The sequence below is a fragment of the Meleagris gallopavo genome, chromosome 3 (assembly GCF_000146605.3).
Source record: "Meleagris gallopavo isolate NT-WF06-2002-E0010 breed Aviagen turkey brand Nicholas breeding stock chromosome 3, Turkey_5.1, whole genome shotgun sequence".
NCBI classification, from domain to species: Eukaryota; Metazoa; Chordata; class Aves; order Galliformes; family Phasianidae; genus Meleagris; species Meleagris gallopavo.
Genome location: NC_015013.2, coordinates 9,403,312 through 9,410,377, shown reverse-complemented (window position 1 = coordinate 9,410,377; position 7,066 = coordinate 9,403,312).

Sequence of the window (7,066 nt, the reverse complement as noted above, 5' to 3'; positions counted from 1 at the left end):
GGGGGAGGGGAGGGAAGGGTCGGAGCGCGGGGTTTTGCCCTTTAAACGGACTGCTTGCCTGCCTGCGCGGGGACGGAGGGCTGCGAAGTGCCTTATTGAAAAATAAATACAGGTTGTGATTTATGTTGCTTGTTTTTTTGAAGGCAGCGTCCCGTCCCTCGCTGCCGGCCTTCTGTTCGGTGGCCTGGCAGGGCTGGGTGCCTACCAGCAGTCCAAAGAGCCGAAGAACGTGTGGCTTTCTCTTGGTAAGTGCTTGGCATCCGAGTACTGACACTGACGGCTGGAGCACCTCCGCCACCAGGACAGGCTGAGGGAAATGGGCTCGTTCAGCCTGGAGAAAAGGAGGCTGCGGGGTGACATCATTGCAGCCTTTCAGTACCCAAAGGGAGCCTACAAACAGGAGGGAGTCAACTCTTTGAAAGGGTCGATAGCAGCAGGACAAAGGGAAATGGTTTTAAGTTGAGGGAGGGGAGATTTAGGTTGGATGTCAGGGAGAAGTTCTTTACAGAGAGAGTGGTGAGGTGCTGGAACAGGCTGCCCAGAGAGGTTGTGGATGCCCCGTCCCTGGAGGTGTTCAAGGCCAGGTTGGATGGGGCCCTAGGCAGCCTGGTCTGGTATTAAATGGGGAGGTTGGTGGTCCTGCGTGTGACAGGGGGTTGGAGATTCATGATCCTTGAGGTCCCTTCCAACCCTGGCCGTTCTGTGATTCTATTCCAGCTAGCTTGTGTCCCTTTATTTATACAAGTGCTGTGAGCGCTGGCAGGGCTGCCTGTTCATAGCTGGGAAGCATTTGTGCCAGAGCTCCAGCTCCTTGCTGTACTGTCTCTGGGAGACATGCTGGGTGACAGCTATATATCCCCACTGCCAGGTGAGGTACTGTGTTAAATTAATTCAGACACAGGGGACTCGTGTGAAAAAACAGCTGCGAAGGAGCATTTTAAGCTTAAAAATGTTTTAATGTATGTTGTGGAAGGAAGTCTGAAATCTACAAAAGAAAGGAGGGAAAGAACTGTTCTCTTTTGCTTGTCCCACTTCTGTTGCTTACAGTAGATGGGACAAGAAGCTGTGGGCTTAGCTTGCAGCAAACCTTTTGAGGGAAGCAAAGAAGATGAAATGATAGTGGAAGGTGTTGGGAAGCACTGGAAGAGATCAGATGAAGCTAAAGGAACTTCCATTGCTGCAGGGCTTCAGTAACTGGTCAGGCCAGTGCCTGTGTGGAATTGGTCACATCTTCATGTGCTAGGTTGAGCTTTTACAGCTCTGTTACCACATCAAAGTGCTATTAGCATTTAGATGTTACAAGGACTTAAGGCTGTTTACAAACACCAGATCTTGGTCGTGCAGTGTGCTGAAGGGCTTTATGGGATCCCTGGCAAACACTGCAGAGGACCAAACTCTGTGGTGAATAGAAAATGAGGTGCAACACGCAGCTCGATGTGAAGCACAGCTTCTGTTTGTGCACTCTCTCTTCCAGTGTGGTGTGTGTAGTAAGAATGGCCGTGCATCTCCTGCACTAGTTTTTAGACAGTATAGTGAGAGAAAGATAAGTTGCTTCTGTACTTTGTGATTTTTGGACACAGACATAGTGGGCCTCTTGAAGGCAGCATGGTGTCCTGGCCTACTGTAATTCCTTATTCATCTGTTCTATTTTATAAGGTTGTGATAGGATGAGGGGAAATAGTTTTAAACTTGAAGAGAGTAGACTTAGACTAGATATCAGAATTTTTTTTTCCTGTGAGGGTGGTGAGACACTAGAACAGGTTGCCCAGAGTGGTTGTGAATGCTCCTTCCCTGGAAGCGTTCAAGGCTAGGCTGGATGAGAGGTTAAGCAACCTGGTCTAGTGGGAGGTGTCCCTGTCTATAGCAAGGGGTTGGAACTGGATGTTCTTAAGAGATTCCTCCAACCCATACCATTCTATGATCATTCCATGATTCTATTTTTCTGCAACCTCCTGTGATTTCAGTTGTGGCTCCAGCTGAGCTTTAGATTGCTCAAACGACATCAAGTGGGAAATGTAATAATATTTGACTTCCACTCAGTGATCTTTATCACCACCCTAGCTTTCTGGCAGTTTTTAGGCTGTCTGTATTCAAGGAAATAATCCTCCTTCTTGTGCAAATAAATGGAAATTGAGGGAGTGTTAGTGATTTGCACAGAGGAGTGGAGGTTATGGGTGATTAGGCAGTGTTAGTAGCTGGTTAGATCTACTCATTTGTAATGGACAGTGGACCAAAGCTGCCATAAAGCTTACAGCTGCCATAAAGCTTACAGCTGCTCTGCTGCTTAACAAAAATAAGTAAAATATTTGCTTTTGAGGGGAGGAGAGACACATAGGCCTGTTGCCACTGTTAAGTGTGTAACAGGGTTATAGTGCTGCACTGGCACTTCAGACCCACTTCCCTGAAACCATTCTGACTGGGCTTCTCTTTTATCAGTGACATCTGGAACCTTGTCTGCTGTCATGGGGATGAGATTTTACAACTCCAGAAAAGCGATGCCTGGGCTCATTGCTGGTGCCAGGTACTCACATCTTGTCTGTGTTTTGAATAAGCATTTTATTTAATTTATACATTGATTATATTGTGTTCAAGAAATGTTTAGATGTTGTACTGAGGGACATGGGTTAGGGGAAATATGGGTGGTAGGTGGACAGTTGGACTGGATCATTCTTGGAGGTCTTTTCCAACCTTGGTGATTCTGTGATAAGGTTTTTTTAAATGTTACGTGGTAAGTTGGTGTGAAAAATGAAATCTTGTGTTGTAGTTTATCTAAATGAATCATAATGTTTTCTTCTGTGGTGTTCTTTGAGAATTTTCCCCTATCCCTCTCTTTTGTTTGTTCGTGCTTTCTTCCTTTCTTTTAACAAATATTCTGTTCAACAGTTTATTGATGGTTGGAAGACTCGTGTTGCAGATGATGGAAAAGCCACTTGAGCCATAAGTGAACATCACACCACTTGAAAGTACATGAGTAAGAAGCCTGAAAATGCCACTGCCTGAATGCACTATATAAAAAAATGTAACAGACACTGCTGTCTGTGCACTATTTTTTCATATCCTTATGCGTATGGGTTATGTCTTTAAATGAGAGAAATTGAGAACCCTTGTTATGTCTTCCAAAGTGGTATTTGTCTCACCAGCTGCACTGTGAAGTAGGAAAATGAGTATAGGGTTAGTTCAGCTTCTTGTCCTGCAGTTTATGCAAAAGTCTCTAGGCCCTTGTGTGCCGACAGTTGCAGGAATGAACCTTAAGTATACATCTGGACTTGTCCATGTAAAACCCATTAGACTGCTGAAACAATAGGACACAAGTTGGACTAGATGAGCCTGGAGGTCTTTTCCAACATAGGTGATTCTAATTTGCAACTTATCATTAGTATTTCCTATAACATATCAGCTTTTTGTCACCTTTCCTTCCCACTTCCCAGCCAGCTTATCTGGTCATCGTGTTTGTCAATCAGGGACTTTGTTCTGCTAGCACTGTGTTAGAACCTTGGCCTAAAAACACAATCATGAAGCAGGGGGTTAAGTTTTTAATGTAATGCAATGAAAGTAAACCTGTTACTTGAAATTATTTATAAGGAAAAGTGCCCAGCTAAATGTAATTAATTTGACTTTTACAGATTATTCTTTGTAAGAGAAATCAAAAATATACTTCATTAGGTAATGCTGAATTGCAGTCATAGCACTTGTATTAAAATGTTACTTTAAATAAACCAGCCAACATAATGTTATTACAGATTTGCCTTCTGCACAACTATTTTTTTTCTTTAATCATTCATTTGGACTGATACATTTAGTGCCTCTTCTGCAGGTAGTCTGGATATATCTGTGAACATGAATTGTCTGATAGCCCTGTTCCGTTCCCTGGGCACAGGGACTTATAAATGTTACATGAACTGGGGAGAGGAGAGCCAGAAAAAGCAGCATACGGTCTTATATATAAAGACAAGTATTCCATAGAAAATAAAAATTAGATTTTAGAGAGAAATGTTCTATTTCAGATTTGAGAGACTCTGTGAAAGTTTATTTAAAGACTAAAGGACTCAGATACTTCCCTGAGAAGTGCTCTGTTGCCTGAACTCATTCTAAATATAGACTTAGGATGCAGAAATAATCCTGGGAGCTACACATGGATGGTAATGTATCCCTTTTCTGGTCTGGTTTACCTTGTGTCTGTTTTTGCACAGGACCTGAGCTTCAATTTCTTCAGCCTTTGTTTTGGGGGCCGACACTGTGAGAGACTGAAGCAGGGGGGTTGATCTGTTGGAATAGTAAGGCTCTGGAGCCTCATTTGTTCAGAGTTCTCTAAACATCTAGCCAGTACCTCAGCAGGAGTGTGATATCTTGTGGTTTGTTTTCTTTTTACTTTACCTTCCTCTTTTCCTTCCCTTCTTGTTAAATAACTTTAGTCTCTGGAGATGGATGGGGAAAAGCACCTGGCAGGGAGCAGCTGGTTTCCTCACAGGAGAAAGTGATCTGGGAGTCAACAGCTTCAGCAGATGGTTTCTTTGTAAGTCAGCCTTGTAAGTGTCTCATTCCAGGCTCTTGACCCAGCACTGCTTATCAGGTTGTTTGAATGTGTTTGCTATAGCTTGAGAAGGCTACTAAGCTACGTATTAGCATTTAAGACACATCTCTTTGAACTACTGTATGGGTTGTATGCATATTCATATGGCTTTTGAGCCATTGCCTTCAGTGGAAGGAAGATGCAAATATACATGCCTCTGCCACAGTAAATTGAGGACAGTGGAATCCAGCAGTTTTCTAATTGTACAATACTGCTCTCAAGTTAGGTAACTTGAGCGTGCTGCAGTTGTACTTCAATAAAGGCAGTGGAAAGCAGAGATCTAGACAGGGAAGCTTTTTAACTTGTTCACCAAAGTGTTATGCCTTGTTGCTGTTTCACGAGGCTTGGAAAATAGTAGCTTGGATTGAGAACTGCTGCTAGAACACTTCGTTACCACTTTTCACATTCAGCAGAAACAGCGGTCCTCCAAACAAAGGGAGGAGAGAAAAGCTAGAGATCGTGTGCTTTTCATCCACTTGGAATTTCAGAAGCATTAGGTGGCATTTCTGCACTGACTGTATGTGTACTGTTGTGTACAACACCTACTAGTGCCTTACTGCTCTTTTGTCTTGTTGCTTGCAAGAATTTCTTAACTCTGGTCATGCTTTGATCATAGACATGTCAAGGCTGTTACAGTTATGTCAAAATAGTTTCTATGTTCACTAGCATGTTGTAAGGACAGAGTGTTTCTTCTAGCTCTATTTAGTACTGCCTGTTCCTTTTTCTGCTCTAGGTGACTTAGTGAGCTATGGACACGTTATTAGCTAATTGCTTGATCAGTGTGATCTTACCTAAGTTACTGGCATCTGCTACCAAGGATGGGTGATTAATTTCTCCTGGGTTTTATTAATAAAACCAGTATAATTATGAACCAGAACTGTTCTAGAAAGTGTGAGGGTGGTCTTCATTTCCATAGCGAGTTACAGATATATTCTACAGCTACAATAAGATATGTTTAAGTAGCATGTGAATATCTGTTAGTATTAATGGAGTGACAGGTATCTGAGACAAGACCAATAGTAATTAAATTAAATCTTGTGGTGTGTTACTAACCAGATATCCAGATCTCTATAAATCACTTCCAGTATTAAAGTAACATTTTCTTTTAGTGGTTTCTTTTTTTTATGCTACTGCTTCAGTTTAAATTAACTTCCAGTAGGTTATATAGCCCAAGTATTACAGCACATCAGGTCAACAACAGGAACTGAAAACTTTATATACAGTTAAAAAAAAAAGTAATCAACAGTTTAAAATCTTTAAAGAACATACTCGTATTTTAAAATGGCAGGTTTAATATTACTACCAAACCATCTATTCTAAACACAGCTGTGAACAGAAGTAGCCTAGATCAACATTAAAAAAATATATTTATTGTAAATGGGAAGGTCCTTTGCAAGATATTACTGTAAAACTTAGCATAGGTGCCAAGGAAAGTATGACACGAGCATATAAACATTGAGGTATTGCATTATTAAAGCTTGTATGTGATCTCAGGGACTAAAGCTGGCTTTTAAGATCTAAAACAAAGTAACCTCTTTGAAAAGCAGCTTTATTTCCTCCCTCACGTAATTCATGGGGCTTCTTTAAGTTATGAAGAAGTCTAGTTCCATCATCACCCAGAAGATGGTTACCAAGCACTTATGCCTTTTTTGGCTAATTCACCATTAGAACAGCTGATGAGACTGGGATTTGGATTCCTTAAAACATTATTGTGCTAAACCTTTGACAAGGGAGATGTAATTCTCCACAGATCTTCAACTGAAAGTGATCATAAGCTAATTTTAACAGTACAGTGTCGTTTTAAGTTCCACTACAGCTCGGTGAGGTAAGTGCAGCATTCAGTACTTGCTTAGCTGTTTTCCAGTGTTGCTACTGGGACGTATTTTCAGAGCTTCCAGGTGCAGTAATTGTCACCATATTGCTTCTGTCCAACTATAAGGAGTTTGCATTGCATTTACATATTACAGACCCTGAGCAACTCTAGGTACAAGTGAGATCTGGAATCTTATAGGACACTGGTGTTCTTCACAAAGCCCAGTCTGTGCTTTCACTTTCATATTTCCAGGAAGGAACCAGTGTATCAGCTGGGAGCCTGGTGCAGCTCTGCTTTAGCCCCAGTTCTAGCTGCTTGTGTACATGAAAGCAGCTTATGTCAATGGTGGACTTTTGCATAGGGCAAGAAATTAAAGCTCTTGTTTTTAAGACTATGCTGATAGGAAGTCTTTTATAGAAAAATGTCAGGTGAAGTCTACTTCTCATTACTTCTAAATACGTGATAGATTTGGCAAGATGTGTTGTACAGTACTTCATGAAATCCTAATTAATAGCCAGTACTTTAAATAATGTAACTTTTTTTTGTCCATAGGTAGTAGAACACAAGATTGTCTGTTTTTGTCTTTACTATTGCATAGGTCTTAGGAAAGATTAGAGCAAACAGGCATTTCAGGCAGGAGAACTGTGCAGGTATCATGTGAGCTTTGTTCAAGATGGCATTTT